At 38.9% G+C, this 26,111-nt stretch overlaps 1 pseudogene across 1 annotated transcript; it reads right to left on the bottom strand.

Annotated features, from left to right (window-relative positions):
* Positions 1-695: 695 nt before the first annotated feature.
* LOC309806610 (TP53-regulated inhibitor of apoptosis 1-like) lies at positions 696-1,438 on the bottom strand (annotated as a pseudogene). Its single transcript has one exon. The product of its transcript is annotated as a TP53-regulated inhibitor of apoptosis 1-like (transcript).
* Between the last annotated feature and the right edge of the window lie 24,673 nt (positions 1,439-26,111).

Below are 26,111 nucleotides of genomic sequence, written 5' to 3' on the forward strand. Positions count from 1 at the left end.
ATTGACTAAAGTTGAAAGTTAGCAACAGCAAATCTTTTTAGTTTAGGATCTTCTTCCATAGCCATTCCAAGGATCTTAATTCCCAAACTACACCATGAGTTCTGAAATGGTGTTCACTACAGTGTTCTTGAAGCTTTCACATCTTAATATGAGATCTGACACCTCTAGTTAAGGTAGGGAATGGTTAAAAGCTGTCTTCCTCTTAGCTAACCCAGTCCACCAGCAATCTTAACAGTTAAGTTACGATATAAAAATGAAACTGTGCTCTCAAGCACTGATCGAAACTGTTGTGCTGGGAATCCTTTCCAGAGCATTATCTCCCTGAGAGAAAACAGAGATCCTAACCAGTTGCTTCCATGAATAATAACCCCAGTATGGTGTACATAATGTCCTTCAAAGCATAACTCAGGCAACCACGGTCATCCTGACAAGCTTATCAGCATTTACACACAAGATATATTTAAAATTGATCCCAGACCAACTATTGCAACCATAATCCCAAATAATACCATTATTTAGCACACTACGTTCCTGCTGAGATGCCAAAGCCAGAAATCTCAAAGTAAAGAGCGACGGTTCATCATCTTTTACAAGTGAGACAAAAATATCAAGAAGGAAGAAAGGTAAACCCCCACGCCCCCCACCCACTCAAATGCATCAAATCGATGTTATCTTCACAGCTTTAATTAACATGATCCAGAGTTCTCAATTTCCTGATTTGAGGAGTCCATTTTCAAGGTGACTGTCAAGGTCAAGAAGAGCTTTCAGGCTTTTCTTTGCCATGGCCCATGAACTCCACTCCTTCAATAGGAATCTCCTTCTCCTTTACTGCTTTCTGAACACACTGCTGGTAGCACTTGAAGAGGTAGGTGCCCGGGTCCCCAGAGCCAACCCCCTTGAGGAAACTGTGCAAACAAGTGAGTGAAGAGCTAGTCGTACTCGTGCTTCATGTTGGTGCAAGCCTCACCTATGCTGTTTGTGGCATCTGCATCTGTGGCACTGGCAGCGGCTCTCAGATGTCCCATAATTTCCTTTGAAGAGTTAATCTTATCAGTCTTTTACTTCCTTGAAAGAAACGTGTCTGTTTTTATGGATGCTTTTAAAATTTTCTTTCTGCTTTTGTTTTCTTTTTAGTATTTTTTCCCTGATGTGTCTAAGGGTGGTTATATATAGAACTTTTTGAATCTGGATTAATTCCTTCTGTCATCTTGGAAAATGCTTTTTTTTTTTCCTGTGTGTTTTTTTCACAGGTTGGGCTATTTCTTCTTTATTTGTTTTCATCTTCACCATTTTATCTTATTCTTGGCCTAACTGGTAATTTTTGATTGAATGCTTGGCCTTGTATACAAAAATTATTGCATCTCTGTATTTTTTTCTTCCTCTGAAAGGTATTTTATTTTCTTTTAGCTCACAGAAAAAAAGGTTGATCATCTCAATTCTATAAGGGATTGTGATAATTTGAGACTCAGTTTTAGTCTTTGTGAGAACTGATCTAGTTTCAGTTTCCACTTACTCCTATCCAATTCATATGAGTAATCTTGTTCTTTAGCTCTCTTTTTTCATCAGCTGCCAGGAAGTTAACGTCACTTTTAATGCTCCACTATAATAACTCTATTGACCTTGCTTTATATTTTCATTTCTTGTTCCCATAAAAATATTTCTTTTATTTATAACTTAATTGTCTTATTGTATCTATATCTATTATTGTAAAGATTCTCAAATACTTTTTATAATCCATTCACTCATGATTTATTATCACCTGTCTACACTGCTTAGGGCACAAATTGGGCTCTAAGTAGGTCTATGGGTATGAATTCCACATTTACTGACTTAAAGGGGCTTGCAATCTAATAACAGGAAAATAACAGACAACCAGGTGACTGGTATAGTAGAGAGTAGAAATAGTATGCAAAGGTGTATAAGCCACGTACTGCAGGAATGCAGACAGAAGAATAATATAGTTTTCCTAAAATGATGAGGGAGAACATGAGGGTGACATTTGAGTGCACACTTGAAGCGGGACTAGGATTAACAGGAGAGGGTCATTACTTCAGGCTAAGTAATAAATAAAAATGTAAGAAGAGAAAAATGGGATAAAGGATGGGATGAATAACATGAGGGATATTGCTATAGGAGTGAGCCACGGATGGGTAAGACTGATTCAAAAACTATTTTCTGAGATTCTTAAGCCAGAGATTCTGTTGCTAGAACTAGGACCAATTGTTATTCTTTGGTGATCTTAAGATTTCTGCTGGTTCTTTAATTATCTCACAAGAGATGTGTTTACCAAGTGGAAAAACAAGAAAGAGTTGCTGCCTCCAGGGCTAAGAGTAACCAAGGAAAGAGAAACACACCTGCCTTTTTGGTCACCAATACTAATATTTTGTTTTCTCAGGTCTTGAATGGTAAGCTAAAGATGGGTTGGAACGGAATGCAGGCGCTCTAGGGTGATGATTCAGGCTGACTGTTAGACTTGCAAAACTGAATGTGGGTGGTTTTGTTGTGTAATCTTTTGTCTTAATCTTTCTGCTTTTGATGAAGTGCTTTGACTGTCTCTTTATGTGTATGCCTGTAAGAAGTAGGACATGCATGGAGTTTCTTAGTGGAACCTCATCAAATTTAAAGTCATGACGGAAAAGTTGGTTTGCCTTAGGTTAAAAAAGTCCTCTTAAGTTATAGAAGAAAAAATTTTTAAAAAAGAGAAAGGAAGGAAGGAAATAAAGAAAGAAAGAAAGAAAGAAAGAGAGAGAGAAAGAAAGAGAAATACTAATCATTAAATCCAGGCTAAGCAGTCGGTATTATTTTATTTGGGGAATTTAAAGTCCATAAAATAAAAAAATATGATCAAATTTGATTCCCATTTCAAGTGAATTTCAGATCTAGAATTTAACTTACAGAATTAGTGTTCACATGTAGTGTTGGAGAGGAAATTTGATATAAAGGGTCAAAAAAATTAATTATATAGTAATTAAATCACAGATTGAATATTTTGTCATTTTGAAAAGCAAGTAAAGCTAAACATTTCCCAAGCAGAATGCCATCACCTCAACTGTTTCTCAATATTTCAGTCAACATTCTTTCAACATTTACTGAGCATCTACTATATGTCAGTTTCTCTACTAGCCTCCAGAGGTAGTGATAAACAAAATGCAGACACAATTCTTGATCATTCAGAGATTAGAGTCTAGTGAGGATCATCCAACAGTTGTCAAATAATCACACATATGAAAGAATAATTCCAAACATGAGAAAAATTCCCTGAAAAAAAGAAGCAAAATTCTATGAGAGCCAATCATAAAGGGATTGTAAATGAATACCTGTGCTCTTGGTGGGCTTTAGGAGTATATGGCATACCGGGAACTAGTAGCATGAGCTGTTTGGTGCCATGGACAGAACAAGAGTCAGAGTCAGATTCTTGTTCTTAAGACAGTTAGAGCTTTTCCATCATGTCCTGCATGGCCAGAAGTTCCTAAGTGGTTCCTGAAATTAGGTTTGTCTTTTTCCTACCTGGACTAGCAATTCCACTAGCCCTTTGATTTCCTCCAGACCATTTCCACAATGCTGTCAGAAATTTCTAAAACTCAGCTTCTAAAGTGCCTCACTCTTCTCAGCAGCTTCTGAAGTTTCTCCTTTACATGGTTGCAATTCTCTGCTCTATGTTCATATAAAATTCAAAGTCCTAGCAGACAGGGCCCTCCATGATTTTCCCAGTCCTCAACCAGCCTTGCCTGATTTGTCTTTCATCACTCTTCTCCACACCCCTTGCACCCCAAGGTCCAGCCTCAGTTAATATTTTGTAACAGAGTCATTCACTTTCCTGAAATAGGTATATGCAATTTCCTTTTTCTGGGAAGTATTCCCTCCCTTTTCTGCCTGGGAAGTCCCCACTAATTCTATAGTATTCAGTTCAAATGTGACTTCCTCACTGAAGCTCTCTCCTATCCCCTAAGGCAGAGTTAGTTACTTCCTTCTTGGTGCTTCCTGAACACTTTGTACTAGTTATGCCTCTCATCACATCGTACTCTATTGGTCTTTGTGTTATTTCATAAATTCGACTGTGAACTTTCTGAGGGTGATGGCTAAGTCTAAAACACTTTTGTAATCATACTTTGGCTCCTTCTAGGTGGGTCCCTACTGTCGCGTTTTGCATACATTAATATATGATTGTGGAAGGAGAGAAAAGGTCTAGGGGTCTTGGCTGTCTGTTGCTTTTTTTTTCTTTAAACTAAATGATGGCTCTTGGTGTATTCCTAAAGTCTACTTGTATGAATGAAATCAAGAGCTCAGGTGGTTTTTAAAAGCAAAACTTTGAGGAGCAAATTAGAGAGACCCTAGCCTTTATGGCAACTGTGTAAATTATAAAATGTTGTCCTTTACCCAAGACCCTTTATTTCTTTCTGTTGGAAAATTGTCATCATATGCTGGTTTTGTTACAACAAAACACTTTTTTTTTCCCCAGCTCGCTACAGTTGTTGTCACAAATATACAGGTATATGATATCTAGAGTAAAGTTCACAACTTTGGAAGTTGTGCCCACGTTCACTGCATAACTACATGCAGTGGGCTTTGGGAAAGATGAAATTCTGTTTATTCCAAACAACATCAAATTCCTGTTTTTTTTTTTGTTTTTTTTTTTTTTTTTTTTTTTTTTTTTTTTTTGTGGTACGCGGGCCTCTTACTGTTGTGGCCTCTCCCGTTGTGGAGCACAGGCTCCGGACACACAGGCTCAGCAGCCATGGCTCACGGACCCAGCCGCTCCGCGGCATGTAGGATCTTCCCGGACCAGGGCACGAACCCGTGTCCCCTGCATCGGCAGGTGGACTCTCAACCACTGCGCCACTGGGGAAGCCCCAAATTCCTGTTTTAAGAAAACAAAGAAAATTATAGTTGATCTTCAAATGGACACTATGATCATTGTCATTATCATGATATCTAGTATATGTAGTCAGTTGGGTGAAGCTTAGGGAAGACAAGAGACCATAAAGTGGAATTGATTTCTTCTATATCTGAACATCAAGAACACATTATCTCTTCCTTGTGTATAGTTTATCCCCATCTACTTTGAATTTTTTCATTTGTTTATCCATTCTATTTTTTTCAAGCAGAATCTTCTGGGCCTGGTTATTACTGGACCTAATTTTAGGCCAAAGAGTTATCTTTGGCTTTGGTTTCATGTACAATAAGACCAGTGGAGATGGGTAAGATGAGAGCCTCCCAAGTTGATGAATCAGGTGGAAAAGAAGAATTTTATGCTACTTACTAAAATAAATATGATAGGATATTATTTTATACCCATGATCATTATTTTTCCTGGCACTTTATCTATATGTCCGCACAACTGCCTAATCAAAACAGAAGTTGTTCTAACCTTATTGCCTTAAGATAGAGAAATTTCAAGGCAGAATTAGAAAGTGATTTGCTAATGTTTTCCTGGATTTTGGTTATACATCTCTAAAGGTAACTTAGAGAATTGGGGAAGAGACAAAATATTGGAAAGAAGATGTGACTTGGCTTCCTCCAGACCAAAGATTTCCTCACTCAGAGAGGAAGAGTGTAGTCTCATCCAGGGCCTTTGCTCTTACTATGGCCTCTTCCCAGAACATTACTTCTCAGATCTTTTCATGGTTCACTCTTTCAACTCATTCAAATCTCTGTTCAATTGTTCTTCCCTGAGAGGCTTTCCTTGACCATCATATCTAATGATGAGAAGATAGGCGTTGGTGGGCACTGCAGAGAAGAGCTGTGTTTCCTGCTGTAAGAACGGGTCCCTGAGAAAGTAGCAAGACTTCAGAATGGACATTATGTGTGAGTCTAGGCAGGTGGAGCCCTGAATAGCATTGGAGAAATTATCATGCTTCTGAAACTAGTAAGGAGAGAGCTCAGGCCTGGGATGGGCATTGGCATAGGAGAAAGCAACCTTTCAGAAATGACACCACATCTAAGGACCGAATAGTGTCATGTCATGTAATTCTTAGTGGATATCTGAGGGGACAGATGACTGAATATACTTGAGGTTCCCCAAACACAACTTAAACTAAACATCAGGCAAAGGAAGGAAAAAACCTGAATAGACTGAGACTGCTTCCATAATGCAAAAGGGGAGCTTGGAATAGAGATTAAGTTAAGGTTTCATAAAAATAAAGATAGATCAATTTCTTGCCCAATTCAGTAAAAACAAAAAAAAAGTACAAAAGTAGGTGTGCTGGAGGTAGACAGACGTGTGAACTCAGCAGGATTTAACAGTGATGAGTCTGATGGGAAAGTCAAGTGTATTAGGCAGAGTGCCTGGAGTACAGAGACGTGTGAGATGTGATCCCAACCTTGAACAAGTTCACAGATGGCCAGTAGAGATAAATGTGTTCTTCAAAAGATCAATAATAGTCCAAGGGATCATATGCAAAGTTTAACAACTATAGAAGTAGTTCAGAATGAGGGACTGATCGGTGAAGGATTGTCAGGGAAGACCCACACAGAGGTGGAACTAAAACTTGGCATTGAGAGAAGCTTTATACTTAGACAAATAAAAGAAATAAACAATGATGAGGCAGTAAAACTGTGCATGTTGTCTTTGAGAGACAGTGAAGAAGAATTGTATTATGGCAGGTGATTCCTTGTGTGATTCCTTGTGTAAGAACATGGTTAGCTGAGACACATTGGAGAATTCTGCCCAGTTCAGGAAGAGAAGGAGTGGAACACTCAGCTAAGGACTGAACTTCAATCTGTAGTCAGTGAGGAGCCATCAGAGGTATGTGAATGTAATAACGTCCTGTGAAACGGAATATATCAAAAAATTAATTTCTAATGGTGTATAATTTTGCTTCTAGCAAGTCAGGTAGGCTTGTTCCATAAGATCAACCTAAAGGAGTTATTTTGATGTGAGAGACTATACTCCAAAAAGGCAGAAAAGCTAAAGATACAAACTGGAAACAAGCAAAATAGGAGGAATTAAAGGTTAAAGATACTCTGATGGTGCATCAGCAGCCATATCTTTATATTAGAGATTACTTATGGAAAATTTCTTTGTAAATGTTGGACAGCATTACTATCATTTTCCAAAAGACAACATAAGGACATGAATAAATAGGTAGCTCATGTTTGCTATTAGAGATTAGTTTGCCCATTGAGCTTGGGGATTGTGTGAGATCCAGGGCTGTTGCTAGGACGTGATTTGCATAGACGCTCTTGTGCCCTTCAGAGGCATATGGGGAAAAGAGAAGTCTTTTAAAAACATAATTCAAGTTTGTCACCATCTATGTCACTGTGACCCTGTGAGTTCCTATCACAGTCAGATTAAATAAAAGTCACCCTCCTTACCATGGGTTACTTGGCTCTACGTGATCTGGTCTGGTCCTTGCCACTGTCTTTGGCTTTATTTCCTAGTACTCTTGGCCTGCTTCATTCTACTGTAGCCACATTGGATTCTTCTTATTTCTTTAATATGCTAAGTATATTCTCCTCTTGTGCTCTTACTATGATCTCTTCCCAGAACACTGCTCCTTGGCTCTTTCCGTGGCTCACCCCTTTAACACATTCAGGTCTCTGCTCAGCTGTTCTTCCCAGAGGGTGTTCCTTGACCATCACATGTAGTGATAATCTCCATCTCGCACTCCACTACTCTTCTTTCTTTCTTTCTTTCTTTCTTTCTTTCTTTCTTTCTTTCTTTCTTTCTTTGTGGTACGTGGGCCTCTCACTGTTGTGGCCTCTCCCGTTGCAGAGCACAGTCTCCGAACGCGCAGGCTTAGCGGCCATGGCTCATGGGCCCAACTGCTCTGCGGCATGTGGGATCTTCCCAGACCGGGGCATGAACCCGTGTCCCCTGCATCGGCAGGTGGGCTCTCAACCACTGCACCACCAGGCAAGCCCTCCACTACTCTTCTTTACTTTATGCCCTGCTGCAGTTTTCTTTATTGCATTTATCAGTAACTGATATTGCATTAGTTACTTATCTGTGTGCTTATTATTTGTTTCTCTTACCAGAATGTAAGCTCTGTGAGGGCATGATCTTTGTCTAACACCTTTGTAATTCTTGGCCTAGAGGTGGCTCTGCTACCTCGTAGATGCTTGATAAATATTTGTTGTGTAAATGAATAAATAAAGAACAATATTATTATTGCTATTATCATTATTGTTAATAACCAATATTCATTGAGACTTTACCCATGTGCCATGACTAGGTTATTAAAAGTCGTACTTGGGGGGCTTCCCTGGTGGTGCAGTGGTTGAGAGTCCGCCTGCCGATGCAGGGGACACAGGTTCGTGCCCCGGTCTGGGAAGATCCCACATGCCATGGAGCGGCTGGGCCCATGAGCCATGGCCGCTGAGCCTGCGCATCCACTGCCTGTGCTCCGCAATGGGAGAGGCCACAGTGGTGAGAGGCCCATGTACCGCAAATAACAAACAAACAAACAAACAAAAATTTGTACTTGGTTATTTCATTTATTCTTCACAACCACTTCCTTGAGTCACACAGAGGTAAAGTAACTTTCATAAATTTACTCAGCTTGTAAATGAACAAATCAAGATTTAAACCTGGGACTGCTAAGCTCCAATGGTCTTGTTATATTATATAATATATGTGGTAACCAACATGGTACCATAAAATGCATTAGCACAGTGCCTACAAATTAGTAAATGAAGGTAACTCTCTTGAACAGAGATCTCCAAGTCAAAAGAAAACTTTGGGGAAATGTAGTTGGTAGGATACTATTGCACTAAGGCATAGATACCTTCAGGATAAGTTTGTTTATTTTTTCTTTGTTTGCAGATTAAAAATTTTTTTTTTCTTAAATATAAGTCCTGGCCTTTGGTATATTTCAGTTCTAACAGCTTGAAATTGTGGCTGTGTTTGGAGGACTGCTCTTGCATTACAAGAGTCCTTTATTGAAAAACACAGATAGCTGGAGGCCTGGAGTTTATACACTCCTTGGAGAGCCCTTTACCAATGATGGTAGGTACAGGATTATGAAACTCAAGCTCTCTGGCCTCAGGTTGGGGACTCTTTGAGGCAACTTGATATTCGAGAGTTCACCTTCAAGTTCAAGCTGAAGTTGATCAGTCCAGGACTTTGCTTGACACGGTACCCTTGCCTGGTTGGCATTCTCTTAACCCCTGTCCTGTTTCCTGGACTCTCTTACTATTTTCTGTTGGAGCACTTTGTCAATAAATGAATTTTTGTTTCTGGGTCTGATAGTAGAGAGTCTAACCTAACATAGTGAATCACCCAGTTTCTTTTAGTGCAAAAGCCACTACTTTAGCCACACCTCGATTGTCTTTTGATAGGCATCCATGACTTCCTCTCCATTCACATTCTTCCCAGACTCATACATGTGAAATTCCTACTTACTGAAGCCAAGGGCTAGGGAAGACTTTCTGTAAAGAAATAGCATTTTTTAGCAAAATCACCTTGGGCGTGGATAGATCTTTGCTTTGTAGAGCTCAAGCATAGATTTGACCTAACTCATTTCCTCCCCACATTCCTGGCTGGTAGACAAGGGCAGGGAGGAAAGAGGAGCTGAGTCATTAAAACTTAATTCACTTGTCTATTTCTCGACCCCTAGAGCTTGCTTTAGTTGAAGAAGCTTTCACTGGGATTAACTTTGCTGCAAAAAAGCTTTCTGGGTCTGCTTTCAAGGCAGACTTTGGCTGCACTGAAGCAGCATGAATACTTAAAGGCCTTTGAAGAATGCTGGTATTATCTAGCTCTGATGGGACTGTCTTTCCAATTGGGCCCACAATGGTCACCTTTCTGTGTGTCATCTTCTCTGCAATAAAAATCTTCTAGGAACAGCAGTATATGGGTGTGGTGGCACAAGCTAACTTCACCAGATAACTGGGAGACGCCCTTTCCCCTGAGGCCCAGGTGGGGTTACCAACACTAGGGAGGTTTGGGGAAGAACAGACTTGTCTCTTTACCACATAAGACCTGAACAGTGAGGACAGGTTGCCCTCACCGAATAACCTAGGAAGTAATTTTCACTCTCAGGATCTTGCTAGTGTACTATTGCTTAGCTCAAGTCAAACTGGAGCATGCTTTGCACAGGAAAATCGGAGAAGAAATTAGGAATGTTTTTACTGTAGAGTGATGGAAAGAGTTTTGCTGTGGCTGTGGAGAAGTACCTGGGAAGTCACTCCAGATGATCACTGGCTGGCTGTGTGACCTTAGGAGACTGACTTGAATTACCTAGGCAACAGTATCCTCATAAGCTCACCATTACCAGTACTCTATGATTTTGTCATTTTCTCAGTAGTATCTGGTGTTTCTATGGACATCAGATGATTCCTGTATCAGCCAGCCTCAGCACACAAGAATGGACAACTCCCCAGAAGGCATTGACCCCAAGGCACTAGAGCATTCCTGCTCATCACACCATATCCTGGAAAATGTTAAAACTGTAAGTTACACCCAATGCAACTGAGAAATTTCCTGAATGTCCCAAAGGGTGGCTAACCCCACTAGCGATTATTAAATGGTTAAGCTGTAAAGCACCAAGAGAATAGACTTTTTCTAAAATTTCATAATCCTTTCAGAAAAAAAAAAAAAAGCCCTAAAGAAGATACAATGGTCTCTTTTTCCTGGTCATATACAAATGTGACACTGCAGGTCTGCAGGTTCCCATTCAGGTCCCCAGGCTAATGAAGCCACCTGTTAACTGGCTCCTTATATTGTCATGCCTTGATCGTTTTGCTTGAGATGTTTACCACACAAGATAGTCCAAGTGCTGCTTCTTTTCTGACATTGCCTCAGATCTCTCCAATCAAAAGTGTTTCTTCTTTTGCTAGATTCTCCTAAGTAGTTCATACAATCTCACTCTGGAAATCCTTATAGATATTTGTTTATGCTTCTGTATCTTCCACTACTTTTTCTCCAAACTCTAGACTATATGCACCTGAAGGGCAAGGGCCAGGTCTTATTCACATCTATCTTGCTCGGAAAGACACCTCATAGAGTCTGGAGCACATTTAAAATATATATATATTTCCAAGTTCAGTAGCATTGCCACATATTTTATTCAATCATTTTAGAAGAGGCAGCAAGGTGCAGAGGAAAGAACAGAGATTTTAGAGTACAAAAAGCAGTGTTTCAATCATGGTCTTTCTACTTACTCTCTGCATGGTCTTGGTCAAGTTGTTTCAAATATTCAAAACTCTGTTTTCTCATCTGTAACGTGGCAATACCATCACTCACAGGACTGTATGAGGGTAGAGAATCTGGATGTAAAAATAGACCTCAATAAGTGGTAGCAGCTGATATGACCATGTTTATGATTATTATGTGTCTATGAAATATACATATCTGTACTATGGAAAGTGACATAAAAATTAATTGGATCCAAATTTGTGATACAGAATTTTTTTAGCCCCAGGTAATGGGGGAAGTAACAGAGAAAGATATATAGACCTGCAGATGGAAGATAAAGGGGACTTTAACTTTGTTGGAATGGTTGACATGCACACACACATATACATACATATAGGTTTGTAGTAAATTTGAAAAAATGTTAACAATCACACTTTCTGGGGTGTAAGTACATGAATATATATAACATTATTTTTTAAACCTGCCTATACAGATCTTTCTTGACTCACAAAAGGATTACGTCCTAATAAACCCATCATATGTTGAAAATAGCATAAGCTGAAAATGCATTCAATACAACTAACTGACCTAACATCATAGCTTAGCTTCACCTGCCTTAAACATGCTCAGAACACTTAGCCTGATTTGGGCAAAATCATCTAATACATAGCCTACTTTATAATAAAGTGTTGAATACCTCATAATTTGTTGAATACTGAACTGAAGTGAAAAAAAGAATGGTTGTGTGGGTACAGAATGGTTGTCAGTGTATGGGTTGTTTACCCTGTTGATCATGTGGCTGATTGAGAGCTGTGGCTCATTGCTGTTGCTCAGAATCAAGAGAGAGTATTGAACCACATATCACTAGCTTGGGGAAAAGGTCACTATTCAAATTTTGAAGTATGGCTTCTACCGAATGTATATCACTTTCACACCATCAAAAAGTCAAAAAACCGTTAAGTCAAACCATCATTAAATCAGGGACAATCTGTATTATTTAAAGTACAAATTCTGTGTATACTAAAAACCTCTGTACACATTAAAGGGTTTAAAGTATTCTTTGTTGACACTAAATCTGTTTTTCCTTAACAGGAAGCATGTCTAGCAAGCCAATGGCCAATCAAGGAGAAGCTGGAGTAGATGTTAGTGGAGCTTCAGACTCCAGGAGGAAATCCAGGTGAAGATGGAAAGAGCAGGTTAGATTTCTAATCCAAGAAGTTGTTTCCCAGCTAGAAATTGAGTCACCCCATTGTCACAGCTCTTTTCCTTCTATAATAGAAACTGAACCACAGTTGATGCCCATATAGTGTGATTGAAAAGGTAACCTTTAAGGAAAAAGTTATATATGCATATGAAGATAAATTTTAAATATCCTATCTAATATCTCCTTACCATTCTAGTTCCTTACACGGAAAGCCGTTCAGAGAAAGCAAAACATATTACCTGCTTTTCTTTCTTGCACAGTGTTTATAACATAGAAAATAATCTATCTAACTTTTATTAAACACTTCCTATGTTTTAAGCACTTTATTTTGGAGTTGAGATGGCAAATTGAATATTAAATGGCCTCTGTGCAGGAGGAACTTTCAAGAGATATATGATCATCAAATGGAAAACACATAGCACACAGTGGTAACATCAATAAAAGAAGAGGATATATACAAACAATTTAACAACCCATACAGAATGAGCACAGACTACTCAGAAGGTACACACTGACCAGAATGGATGCCTATCCTAAAAATTAATGTTTAGGGTTCTAAGGCAAGAATGATCTTTCTATCTTTCTTGTGTCAAGAAGTACCTGGAGAGGGGGGACCTTAAAGATGGCGGAGGAATAAGATGTGGAGATCACCTTCCTCCCCACAAATACATCAGAAATACATCTACATGTGGAACAACTCCTACAGAACACTTACTGAATGCTGGCAGAAGACCTCAGACTTCCCAAAAGGCAAGAAACTCCCCACATACCTGGGTAGGGTAAAAGAAAAAAGAAAAAACAGAGACAAAAGAATAGGGACAGGACTTGCACCTCAGGGAGGGAGCTGTGAAGGAGGAAAAGTTTCCACACACTAGGAAGCCCCTTCACTGGTGGAGACAGGGGGTGGGGGGGGGAAGCTTCAGAGCCATGGAGGAGAGAGCAGCAACAAGGGTGCAGGGGACAAAGTGGAGAGATTCCCACACCGAGGATCAGTGCCGACCAGCACTCACCAGCCTGAGAGGCTTGTCTGCTCACCCGCCAGGGTGGGTGGGGGCTGGGAGCTGAGGTTCGGGCTTCGGAGGTCAGATCCCGGGGAGAGGACTGGGGTTGGCTGCATGGACATAGCCTGAAGCGGGCTAGTGCACCAGAGCTAGCTGGGAGGGAGTCCAGCAAAAACTCTGGAACTGCCTAAGAGTCGAGAGACCATGTTTCGGGGTGCGTGAGGAGAGGGGATTCAGAGAGCTGCCTAAATGAGCTCCAGAGACAGACGCGAGACGCAGCTATCAGTGTAGACCCCAGAGATGGGCATGAGACACTAAGGCTGCTACTGCAGCCGCCAGGAAGCCTGTGTGCAAGCACAGGTCACTATCCACACCTCCCCTCCCGGGAGCCTGTGCAGCCCACCACTGCCAGGGTCCCGTGATCCAGGGACAACTTCCCCGGGAGAACACAGGGTGCACCTCAGGCTGTTGCAATGTCATGTTGGCCTCTCCCGCTGCAGGCTTGCCTTGCATTCCATACCCCTCCCTCCCCGCCCGGCCTGAGTGAGCCAGAGCCCCCTAATCAGCTGCTGCTTTAACCCCTTCTTGTCTGGACGGCTGAGGGCAACCTACATGCAGAGGCAGGGCCAAAATCAAAGCTGAACCACAGGAGCTGTGCGAACAAAGAAGAGAAAGAGAAATCTCTCCCAGCAGCCTCAGGAGCAGTGGATTAAATCCCCACGACCAACTTGATGTACCCTGAATCTGTGGAATACCTGAATAGACAATGAATCATCCCAAAATTGAGGAGGTGGACTTTGGAAGCAACTGTAGAATTGGCATTTGCTGTATGCAACTGACTTGTTTCTGATTTTTAAGTTTATCTTAGTATAGTTTTTAGCTCTTTTTATTATTGGTGGATTTGTTTATTGGTTTGATTGCTCTCTTCTTTTTGTTTTAAATTACTTATTTTTTTTATTTTAAGAATTTTTAAATTTTATTCTTTTTATTATTTATGTATTTATTTTTCTTTCTATTTCTCTCCCTTTTCTTCTGAGCCATGTGGCTGACAGTGTCTTGGTGCTCTGGCATGGTGTCAGGACTGAACCTCTGAGATGGGAGACCCGAGTTCCAGACATTGGACCACCAGAGACATCCCAGCCCCATGGAATATCAGTCAGCAAGAGCTCTCCATCTCAACACTAAGACCCCGCTCCACTCAAGACCAGCAAGCTCCAGTGTTGGATGCTCCATGCCAAACAACTAGCAAGACAGGAACATAACCCCACCCATTAGCAGAGAGGCTGAATAAAATCATACTAAGTTCACAGACACCCCAAAACACACCAGATGTTTCCCAGCCCACCACAAACACAAGATCCAGGCCCACCCACCAGAACACAGACACCAGTGCCCTCCACCAGGAAACCTACACAAGCCACTGAACCAACTTTACCGACTGGGGGCAGACACCACAAACAATAGGAACTATGAACCTGCAGCCTGCGAAAAGAAGACCCCAAACACAGTAAGTTAAGCAAAATGAGAAGACAGAGAAGTACGCAGCAGATGAAGGAACAAGGTAGAACCCACCAGACTAAGCAAACAAAGAGGAAATAGGCAGTCTACCTGAAAAAGAATTCAGAGTAATGATAGAAAAGATGATCCAAAATCATGGAAGTAGAATGGAGAAAATACAAGAAATGTTTAACGAGGATCTAGAAGAACTAAAGAGCAAACAAACAATGATGAACAACAAAATAAATGAAATTTAAAATTCTCTAGAAGGAATCAATAGCAGAATACCTGAGGCAGAAGAATGGATAAGGGACCTGGAAGATAAAATAGTGGAAATAACTGCCACAGAGCAGAATAAAGAAAGAAGAATGAAAAGAATTGAGGACAGTCTCAGAGACATCTGCAACAATATTAAATGCACCAACATTCGAATTATACAGGTCCCAGAAGAAGAAAAGAAAAAGAAAGGGTCTGAGAAAATATTTGAAGAGATTATAGGTGAAAACTTCCATAACATGGGAAAGGAAAGAGTCAATCAAGTCCAGGAAGCACAGAGAGTCCCATACAGGATAAATCCAAGGAGAAACATGTCAAGACACATATTAATCAAACTATCAAAATTAAATACAAAGAAAAAATATTAAAAGTAGCAAAGGAAAAGCAACAAATAACATACAAGGGAATCCCCATAAGGTTAACAGCTGATCTTTCAGCAGAAACACTGCAGGCCAGAAGGGAGTGGCAGGACATACTTAAAGTGATGAAAGGGGAAAACCTCCCACAAAGATTACTCTACCCAGAAAGGATATCATTCAGATTCAACAGAGAAATTAAAACCTTCACAGACAAGCAAAAGCTCAGAGGATTCAGCACCACTAAACCAGGTTTACAACAAATCCTGTAGGAACTTCTCTAGGCACGAAACACAAGAGGAGAAAAGACCTACAATAACAAACCCAAAACAATTAAGAAAATTGGAATAGGAACATACATATCAATAATTACCTTAAATGTAAATGGATTAAATGCTTCAACCAAAAGACATAGACTGGCTGAATGGATACAAAAACAAGACCCACTCTCTATAAGAGACGGACTTCAGACCTGGGACACATACAAACTGAAAGTGAGAGGATGGAAAAAGATATTCTATGCAAGTGGAAATCAGAAGAAAGCTAGAGTAGCAATATACATACCAGACAAAATAGACTTTAAAATAAAGACTATTACAAGAGACAAAGAAGGACACTACATAATGATCAAGGCATCAATCCAAGCAGGAGATATAACAATTGCAAATATTTATGCACCCAACATGGGAGCACCTCAATACATAAGGCAAATGTTAACAGCCATAGGGGAAATTAACAGTAACACAAAAATAATAGGGAACTTTAACAGCCCACTTTCACCAATGGACAGATCATCCAAAATGAAAATAAATAAGGAAACACAAGCTTTAAATGATACATTAAACAAGATGGACTTAATTGATATTTATAGGACATTCCATCCAAAAACTACAGAATACATTTTCTTCTCAAGTGCTCATGGAACATTCACCAGAATAGATCATATCTTGGGTCACAAATCAAGCCTTGGTAAATTTAAGAAAATTGAAATCATATCAAGTATCTTTTCTGACCACAATGCTATGAGACTAGATATCAATGAGAGGAAAAAAACTGTAAAAAATACCAACACATAGAGGCTAAACAATACACTACTAAATAACAAAGAGATCACTGAAGAAATCAAAGCAGAAATCAAAAAAGACCTAAAAAAATGACAATGAAAACATGATGACCCAAAACCTATGGGATGCAGCAAAAGCAGTTCTAAGAGGGAAGTTTATAGCAATACAATCTTACTTCAAGAAACAAGAAAAATCTCAAATAAGCAACCTAAAGCAATTAGACAAAAAAGAAAAACAACAACAAAAACCCCCCAAAGTTAGCAGAAGGAAGGAAATCATAAAGATCAGATCAGAAATAAAAGAAAAGAAAAATGAAGGAAACAATAGCAAAGATCAATAAAACTAAAAGCTGGTTCTTTAAGAAGAAAAACAAAATTGATAAACCATTAGCCAGACTCATCAAGAAAAAAAGGGATAAGACTCAAATCAACAGAATTAGAAATGAAAAAGGAGAAGTAACAACTGACACTGCACAAATACAAAGGATCATGAGAGATTACTACAAGCAACTATATGCCAATAAAATGGACAACCTGGAAGAAACATACATATTATTAGAAAAGCATAAACTTCCAAGACTGAACCAGGAAGAAATAGAAATTATAAACAGACCAATCACAAACACTGACATTGAAACTGTGTTTAAAACTCTTCCAACAAACAAAAGCCCAGGAGCAGATGGCTTCACATGTGAATTTTATCAAACATTTAGAGAAGAGCTAACACCTATCCTTCTCAAACTCTTCCAAAACATAGCAGAGGGAGGAACACTCTTAAACTTATTATACAAGGCCACCATCACCCTGATACCAAAACCAGACAAAGATGTCAAAAAGAAAGAAAACTTCAGGCCAATATCACTGAAGAACATAGACGCAAAAATCCTCAACAAAAAACTAGCAAACAGAATCCAACAGCACATTAAAAGGATCATACACCATGATCAAGTGGGGTTTATCCCAGGAATGCAAGGATTCTTCAATATACACAAATCAATCAATGTGATACACCATATTAACAAATTGAAGGAGAAAAACCACACGATAATCTCAATAGATACAGAAAAAGCTTTTGACAAAATTCAACACCCATTTATGATAAAAAAGTTCCAGAAAGTAGGCATAGAGGGAACTTACCTCAACATAATAAAGGCCATATACAACAAACCCACAGCCAACATCATTCTCAATGGTGAAAAACTGAAATCTTTTCCACTAAGATCAGGAACAAGACAAGGTTGCCCACTCTCACCACTATTATTCAACATAGTTTTCAAAGTTTTAGCCACAGCAATCAGAGAAGAAAAAGAAATAAAAGGAATCCAAAATGGAAAAGAGGAAGTAAAACTGTGACTGTTTGCAGATGACATGATACTATACATAGAGAATCCTAAAGATGCCACCAGAAAACTACTAGAGCTAATCAATGAATTTGGTAAAGTAGCAGGATACAAAATTAATGCAAAGAAATCTCTTGAATTCCTATACACTAAGGATGAAAAATCTGAAAGAGAAATTAAGGAGAAACTCCCATTTACCATTGCAATGAAAAGAATAAAATACTAGGAATAAACCTACCTTAGGAGACCAACGACCTGTATGCAGAAAACTATAAGACCCTGATGAAAGAAGTTAAAGATGATACCAACAGATGGAGAGATATACCATGTCCTTGGACTGGAAGAATCAACACTGTGAAAATGACTATACTACCCAAAGCAATCTACAGATTCAATGCAGTCCCTATCAAACTACCAATGGCATTTTTCACAGAACTAGAACAAAAAATTTCACAATTTGTATGGAAACACAAAAGATCCTGAATAGCAGAAGCAATCTTGAGAAAGAAAAACAGAGCTGGAAGAATCAGGCTCCCTGATGTCAGACTATACTACAAAGCAATAGTAATCAAGACAATATGGTACTGACACAAAAACAGAAATATAGATCCATGGAACAGGATAGAAAGCCCAGAGATAAACCCATGCACATATGGTCACCTTATCTTTGATAAAGGAGGCAAGAATATACAATGGAAAAAGACAGCCTCTTCAGTAAGTGGTGCTGGGAAAACTGGACAGCTACATCTAAAAGAATAAAATTAGAAGACTCCCTAACACCATACATGATAATAAACTCAAAATGGATTAAAGACCTAAATGTAAGGCCAGACATTATAAAACTCCTAGAGGAAAATATAGGCAGAACACTCTATGACTTAAATTACAGCAAGATCCTTTTGACACATGTCCTAGAGAAATGGAAGTAAAAACAAAAATAAACAAATTGGACTTAATGAAAGTTAAAAGCTTTTGTACAGCAAAAGAAACCATAAACAAGACAAAGAGATAACCCTCAGAATGGGAGAAAATATTTGCAAACGAAGCAACTGACAAAGGATTAATCTCCAAAATATACAAGCAGCTCATGCAGCTCAATATCAAAAAACCCAAAAAATCCTATCTAACAATAGGCAGAAGACCTAAATAGACATTTCTCCAAAGGAGATACACAGATTGCCAACAAACACATGAAAGGATGCTCAACATCACTAATCATTAGAGAAATGCAAATCAGAACTCCAATGAGGTATCACCTCACACTGGTCAGAATGGCCATCATCAAAAAATTGACAGTTGATAAATGCTGGGAAGGGTGTGGAGAAAAGGGAACCTTCTTGAACTGTTGGTGGGAATGTAAATTGATACAGCCACTATGGAGAACAGCATGGAAGTTCCTTAAAAAACTAAAAATAGAACTACCATACGACACAGCAATCCCACTATGGGGCATATACCCTGAGAAAACCACAATTCAAAAAGAGACATGTACCACAATGTTCATTGCAGCACTATTTACAATAGCCAGGACATGGAAGTAACCTAAGTGTCCATCGACAGATGAGTGGATAAAGAAGATGTGGCACTTCTATACAATGGAATATCACTCAGCCATAAAAAGAAACTAAACTGAGTTATTTGGAGTGAAGTGGATGGACCTAGAGTCTGTCATACAGATTGAAACGAGTCAGAAAGAGGAAAACAAATATCGTATGCTAACACATATGTATGGAATCTAAAAAAAAAAAAAAAAAAAAAAGGTTCTCTCGAACCTAAGGGCAGGAAAGGAATAAATATGCAGACGTAGAGAATGGACTTGAGGACACGGGGAGGTGGAAGGTTAATATGGGATGAAGTGAGAGAGTAGCATTGATATATATACACTACCAAATATAGAATAGATAGCTAGTGGGAAACAGCTGCATAGCACAGGGAAATCAGCTTGGTGCTTTGTGACCACCTAGAGGGGTGGCATAGGTAGTGTGGGAGGGAGATGCAAGAGAGTGGAGATATGGGGATATATGTATAAGCATAGCTGATTCACTTTGTTATACAGCAGAAACTAACACACCATTGTAAAGCAATTATACTCCAATAAAAATGTTTAAAAAAAAATAAAGACATATAAGGCTATTTTAAAAAAGTACCTGTTTTTTTTCAAAAGGCATTTTTGACAGATAGGTAGTGTAATTGGAAATATACTCTATTTGCTTTGTTTTCTTTATTCTTTTCCATTTTTTCTCCCAGAGGGTAAGGGAAGTATTGTTTATGTTCTACATCACAACAATTAAAATGCTGTTTTAGCGTTCAGAAACAACCCCCGCCACCCCCCCCCCCCAAAAAAAAGAAAAATCAAACTGAATAGCAGAAGTCTTCCATACTGTGTCATGGACACAAGAATGCATCTAAGTGCTTTAGAGTCATTTCCATGATGGATAATCAAGGAAACCTTGTTGGGGAGGTGATGCTTGATTTAATACTTGAAAGATAGTTAGCCCTGAAGATGTAGGTTGAGATGGGTGAGGGAGGGCTCAAGACATTCTGTTGGAGAGAATAATATAGCAATGCACAGAAGTATGAAGATTCAAGGATTGTTTGTTCATTCTACAAAGTTATTGAGTGACTACTATATTAGGATTCATCAGTGAACAATGCAAAGAACCCTGCCTAGTGAAGATTACATTCTAGCAGAGAATGTTGGATACTTAAGCTTGTTTGGATGACATTAGACTTAAAGCATAAACCAGTGACAGTCTGTAGATGGACTTTATCTGTTGGTAATGGCCAGCAGTTGAAGGGTTATCCCTCCAAATGGGGTCTGGGTTCATTGAATGTAATCTGTGGATGATAGATTCTGAAACTGCCTGGCATAAGACCACAGGCTTCAGCTTCCTGGATCTGTAGGAGTTAAGCCCAAGGGGAGTGACCCACTGAAAAATTACTTGCTTATTTAGAGATATGGAAAAAAGCTTTGAACTAGGATGGAAAGACTTGGTTTGACCTCTGATTCTACCACAAACTAGCTTTGTGAACTTGGGCATGCGTATAACTCCTCAGAAGCTCAGCTTTCTCAACCGTAAACTATAGCTGATAATATTCACTCTGCCTATTTCGCAGGATTGTGGAAGTCAAAAGAGATCATTTATATGAAATTCCTTAGAAAAGTTTGTATTAATGTATGTGAAAAATAGAAAGATTTAATACTTATTTTTGCAATCAATCTAAATCATAAGGCCTTTTACCAGATTTTCTTTAGCTTTGTTTTTCTTGGTAGTATTTCTGTATGTGTATGAATAATCTAGAACACTTCTATTGCCACTTCTTTTCCCTTGTGTTGACCTTGTCTCTTCCATTTCCTGAGAAATTAGAAAAGGGTGTCTCAGCTGTGAAAAGTATGGTATGAGGGGTTATTGTCATGGAAAATACCTATAGCTACTGCACAAATCTTTGCTTTTATCCCAGCGATTCCCATTAGCACCTCCCACGGATTTTTTCTAAACAATATTAATTTTTATGGTCTCTTAATTTTAGCTATGTAATGTCAGGATGTAGTCAAGTCCTCATTATCTTTCTCAAATGGTGGGTTACCTCATGGAAAACTATATGTGTCTAGAATACTAATGATAGAAGAAAGCTTAGAGCTCTCTACTTTCTTTGAGATGGGAATGATTGAGACTGCCGTGTCTTGTCCAGGGATTCCTGTGAGTTCATAGCAGAGGGAACATCAGAACCCAGGCTCTGGACTCTCCTGTCTGTGTTGCCCCTACTCCTTGTAGTACAGCTCCTCCCATTTCTATCTCTGTTATCTCTTCATCATCCCAGACTGGGATTTATGTGATGTCTCTGAACATGAATGGAGAAAAAACGCCTAGTGTTTTCCTTCCAAAATGTGGAGGATCTTTCTCAGAGAAAACCCTCTGCCAAACTTAGAAATTCAGACTAGGAGCCTTAACCTGGCAGGTGCTCAGGACCCACCTATGACAGAGCTAGAGACGTTTTCTCATTGAAAATATAAAATAAAATAAAATCGATATGTAGAGACAATTCACCACGCTTAGGCTTTAAAAAAATACTTGGCAGGCATTAACAGAGTAATGAGGGATCACAACTACCCCATTTTATACATAAGGCAAATCAAGCAGAGAAGTTAAATAATGTTTTCAAGGTCACCAGGTGATGAGTAGTGAAGTCAAGATGAGAATATAGGGGTCAGACTGCAGAGCCTAGCTGTCATTCACCCTTCCATTCAACACATATTCCCTGTACACACTCTTCAGTGAAGAACACTGATTTTTTTAATCTATCTATTTATTATTGAACAGATAATATATGCACATGGTACAAAATTCTAGAATACAAAGTTATATATAATGAAAAGTATATTTCTCTCCTCCCATGCTCTTTGTTGGCCACTCCATACTCCTTCTCAAAGGCAAACACCATTACCAGTTTGTTTCTTTCTTTTTTTGGTCGTGCCACTCGACCTGCAGGATTTTAGTTTCCCAACTAGGGATTGAACCCAGGCCCGGGGTCCTGGCAGAGAAAGTGCCGAGTCCTAAACACTGGACCACCAGAGAATTCCATTACCAGTTTTTTATGGACTCCTTTAATAGTTGTGTGTGAACGTGGGTGTATATATACATATACATGCCTACACGTATATATCTGTTTATATACGTATAACATACATACATACATAATATTACACACAGTCTTCTACACCTTGCTTTTTACACATAAGTTATTCTTGTAAATTTTTACACATGGATACATATATATCTGCCTCATCATTATCCCCTAACATTATATATATATATATATATATATATATATATATATATATATATATATATATATATATATATATATAATTTTTTTTGTTAGTTTCTGCTTTATAATGAAGTGAATCCAGAACACTGATTTCTTGATAGTGTGAGAGATGTTATCCAAAACTGGTCAAGGAGAACCTAGGTTTTCCTTTGCTAGATAGGTAATGGAACTGGCTACATATTTTTTCCTTAAAAAAGAAATTTTGTGTAAGCAGAGATGTTCATTCTTAATCCAAGCACCACAGTGTGTCTTTGCATTCAAAACCAAATTAAAAAAAAAAAAAAACCCAAAAGAGCCAACCAAGTGGCAGAGGCAGCAAGGCCTGATTTGCATAGCCCTGAGAACATAAAAGTCATAACTGGTTCTAATACCCCTATTATATGAATTACAGAGAGTGCTTCATGTCAGGAGTATTTATGGCTAAACAAAAGCATAGGGGTGGGAAAACAGTAAAGCAAATAGAGAGCTAGAGAAAGATCCACTTGTAAGCAGCATCCAAAATTATTAATTGCCTTGTTCTGTAGAGAGAGAGAAAAACGAAAAGAATAACAAGAGCAAGGGCCTTGCTGTGGTATGGAAAAGAGAACTTTTTGAAGTAGACACTGGGTTGTGTTGCACTGAAAGTGGGAAAGGAAGGTTCTTCCTTGCTATTGGCTAGTTGGACACAGCCCTGCTGTGAGATGCTGGACAGTCCTATTTCCTGCCTGGACATCAGTTCCCTACTCCATAAAATGAGGAACTTAGACTAGACAATTCCTAAGTTCTTTTTGGACTCCACTTCCAAGATCATAGTGCTGTGTCCTTCTCAACCATGAATTTCCCACAGTGCCTTGCGCAGATCAGTAAGTATCAAGGGAAGCTGAGCAACCCCTTGGACAGGAAGCACAAAGGGAGTCTTCATAGCACCGAAGCCTACATGCTACCTCTGTGCAGATCTTTGTTGAGCTCAGCCTACCTTTTCAGATTCTCACACCTTAACAGAGTTTACTACCTCTGTTTTCTCACCAGGAATGCACCGACCCATTCAACACAAGGAGGAGAGCCTGGTACTGCATAAGAGTACCATGGAAATCACTGGAGCCGGGTTCATAAGAAAATAGTCTTTCAGCCAAGAGACAGGGGAGTGTTTTCCTCAGGGAAGGAAAGAACGCATTACAATCAGGGGAGAGAGGCAGACATTCACATTCCTGCTACCCTCATCCAGGGAGGTCAAAGTGTTACAGAGGCTGTGATGATGAGAAAAGACTGTGGTACTGTACTCCAGGACAAGAAGTAATGAGGCTAAGGAGATGAAAGATGGAGGGGAGAGGCAGCCAAGCTATGTTCTGTGGATATTGTAAGAGGGAAGAAGAAGGGCTGTATCTAAGAAGACAAAACACCCATTGATTGCCAAATCCTAATTGAATACCAGCCAAACATGGGACACTATGATGCCTTCTGCTGGGCCTGGATGAGACTACTCTTAGATGTGACTCCTTGCCCTGCATGTGACTCTTGAAGGTATCACAAGTCTGAGGGTGAGGGTCAATAGGAATGAAGTGTCAGGCCACTACCTCCAAGGAATGGCTTGGAACTCCTGGCCATGTGCAAATAACCCTGGTGCCCTATCCATTGTAGAGGGAATTACCACTCGCCTAGGAACATCAGGTTTGAGTGGAGAATGGAATACGATGTGGGTGTCTCCAGTAGAAAGGAAGAGAGGGGAACAGGCAGGGAAATGGGAATGTTCCAAAAACAACTTTCACATCATTTTGCTGAAAGTTTGTGCCGCTTACATGTAAATCACTTAAAGTAAAACAGCTCCAGGTCTCTGAAGAAGCAAAAGGCAAGAAGGGAAAAGGACACTGAGATGCCTCTATCTTAAAAGTAGTAAAAGAAAAAACAAAAAACATATTCACTCAAATACACACACCCACACACCTCTCAGTGGCCTGAGAATAGTATTGAACTTAGAAATCTTTTTCCAAGGGCTTGGTTTCTCCTGCCTGGGTAAGATTCACAAAAATGAATTTCCTAGAACATTCTTTTATAACCTTCCTGTTGGATATTTATGAATACCAAAATTGGCTATAATATACCAAATATAATATACCTTGATGCCACTGTAATTCTAGAACTCTTGAGAGCAAACATTCTGAACATATCCAAAACGTATTTGGCAGGAGGCCCTGTGGAATGATACAGCAGAATTTCTATTCATTTCACAGCCCAGAATCTGGCAGTGGGTTGATCTTTGTGTTCTTTCTCCTTACACTCTCATTTAAAATTCCAGCTTTTCTGTACCCTAGATATAGTGAGTGCTTTCAAGTGCTTTCTCTAATTTTTACTCATTAATGGGGCAGAGTAGTATTAGGAAAGTATTGATAAGTTGAAAAAAAAATTGAATACAGCTAATGCAAACTTAGCTAAAATATGGTAGAGAAGAATGATCAACTTGTAAAAGACAGTACCTAGAGTTTAGGAATATAAAACCAGTATTCAAAATTATCACAAATTCTTTTACAGATAAAATTGTGGTACTCTCCAAATTATAGAGCAAATGTCAGATGAATTAAAGTGCCATAAAATTCTTCATTTACTATATATTGTTCTGTAAGCCAAGCTCTCTTTGCTAGAAATTTCTTCTCATCTTTTGGCCCGCTGTATCTAAATTTTACTTGAATTACAAAATGCTGTACCTCCAAGATCCAAGGCCTAGAATTCTGATCAGAATCGCAAAAGAGAAATTTACCTGCCAGTACTTGCCACTCACTTAGCACATAGGTTCAGGATTAGTGTGAGGAGTTACAAATCTCATAAATTTCAAGCACACACCCAACACTGACTCTAAAGCAGCCAAAAATGAATAAATTTTTTAAAAAAATAATAAAAAATAAGAGCACAACTTTAACGAACCACTATTATCTGAAAAAGTATATGTATTATACATATACTATATATATATATATATATATATATATATATATATATATACACACATTTTTTGAGTTTTCACACTGTAATTTGTCTTAAAACTACAACCTCATATCTATATTGGTGGAGTTGTTTTATGCCATCCTTCAGCTCTTTCCTAAAGGAAATTACTGAAATAGTAACAAGTTAGGGGTTCACACTCCTCATTTTACAGATGCTGAAACTGTGGTGCAGAAAATTAAGCATCAGGCCACAGTCATCAGACTTTGGTCCATTGTTCTCTCCACTCTTTCTCTTTGTATTTCCATGAAAATCTATACATCTGCATAACCATTTTTGGAATGAGTCTGAAGCACCAGAAAAAAAAGTCTCAAATTCAGAAATATAATAAAAAACTAATAATAAATACTAAGGCCTTTATAGTTACAAAGAGGATGTTGGGAAATCTATACTCAAGGCTGGATGTATCCTATGTTCAGTTTACCTAGTAAGAGGACTGTGGAATATGAAAAGAGAAAGAATTGTTGAAGGGAGAGTGAATACTGTCTCCTGAC

The sequence above is a fragment of the Mesoplodon mirus genome (genome assembly GCF_964341445.2).
Source record: "Mesoplodon mirus genome assembly, chromosome: 6".
NCBI classification, from domain to species: domain Eukaryota; kingdom Metazoa; phylum Chordata; class Mammalia; order Artiodactyla; family Ziphiidae; genus Mesoplodon; species Mesoplodon mirus.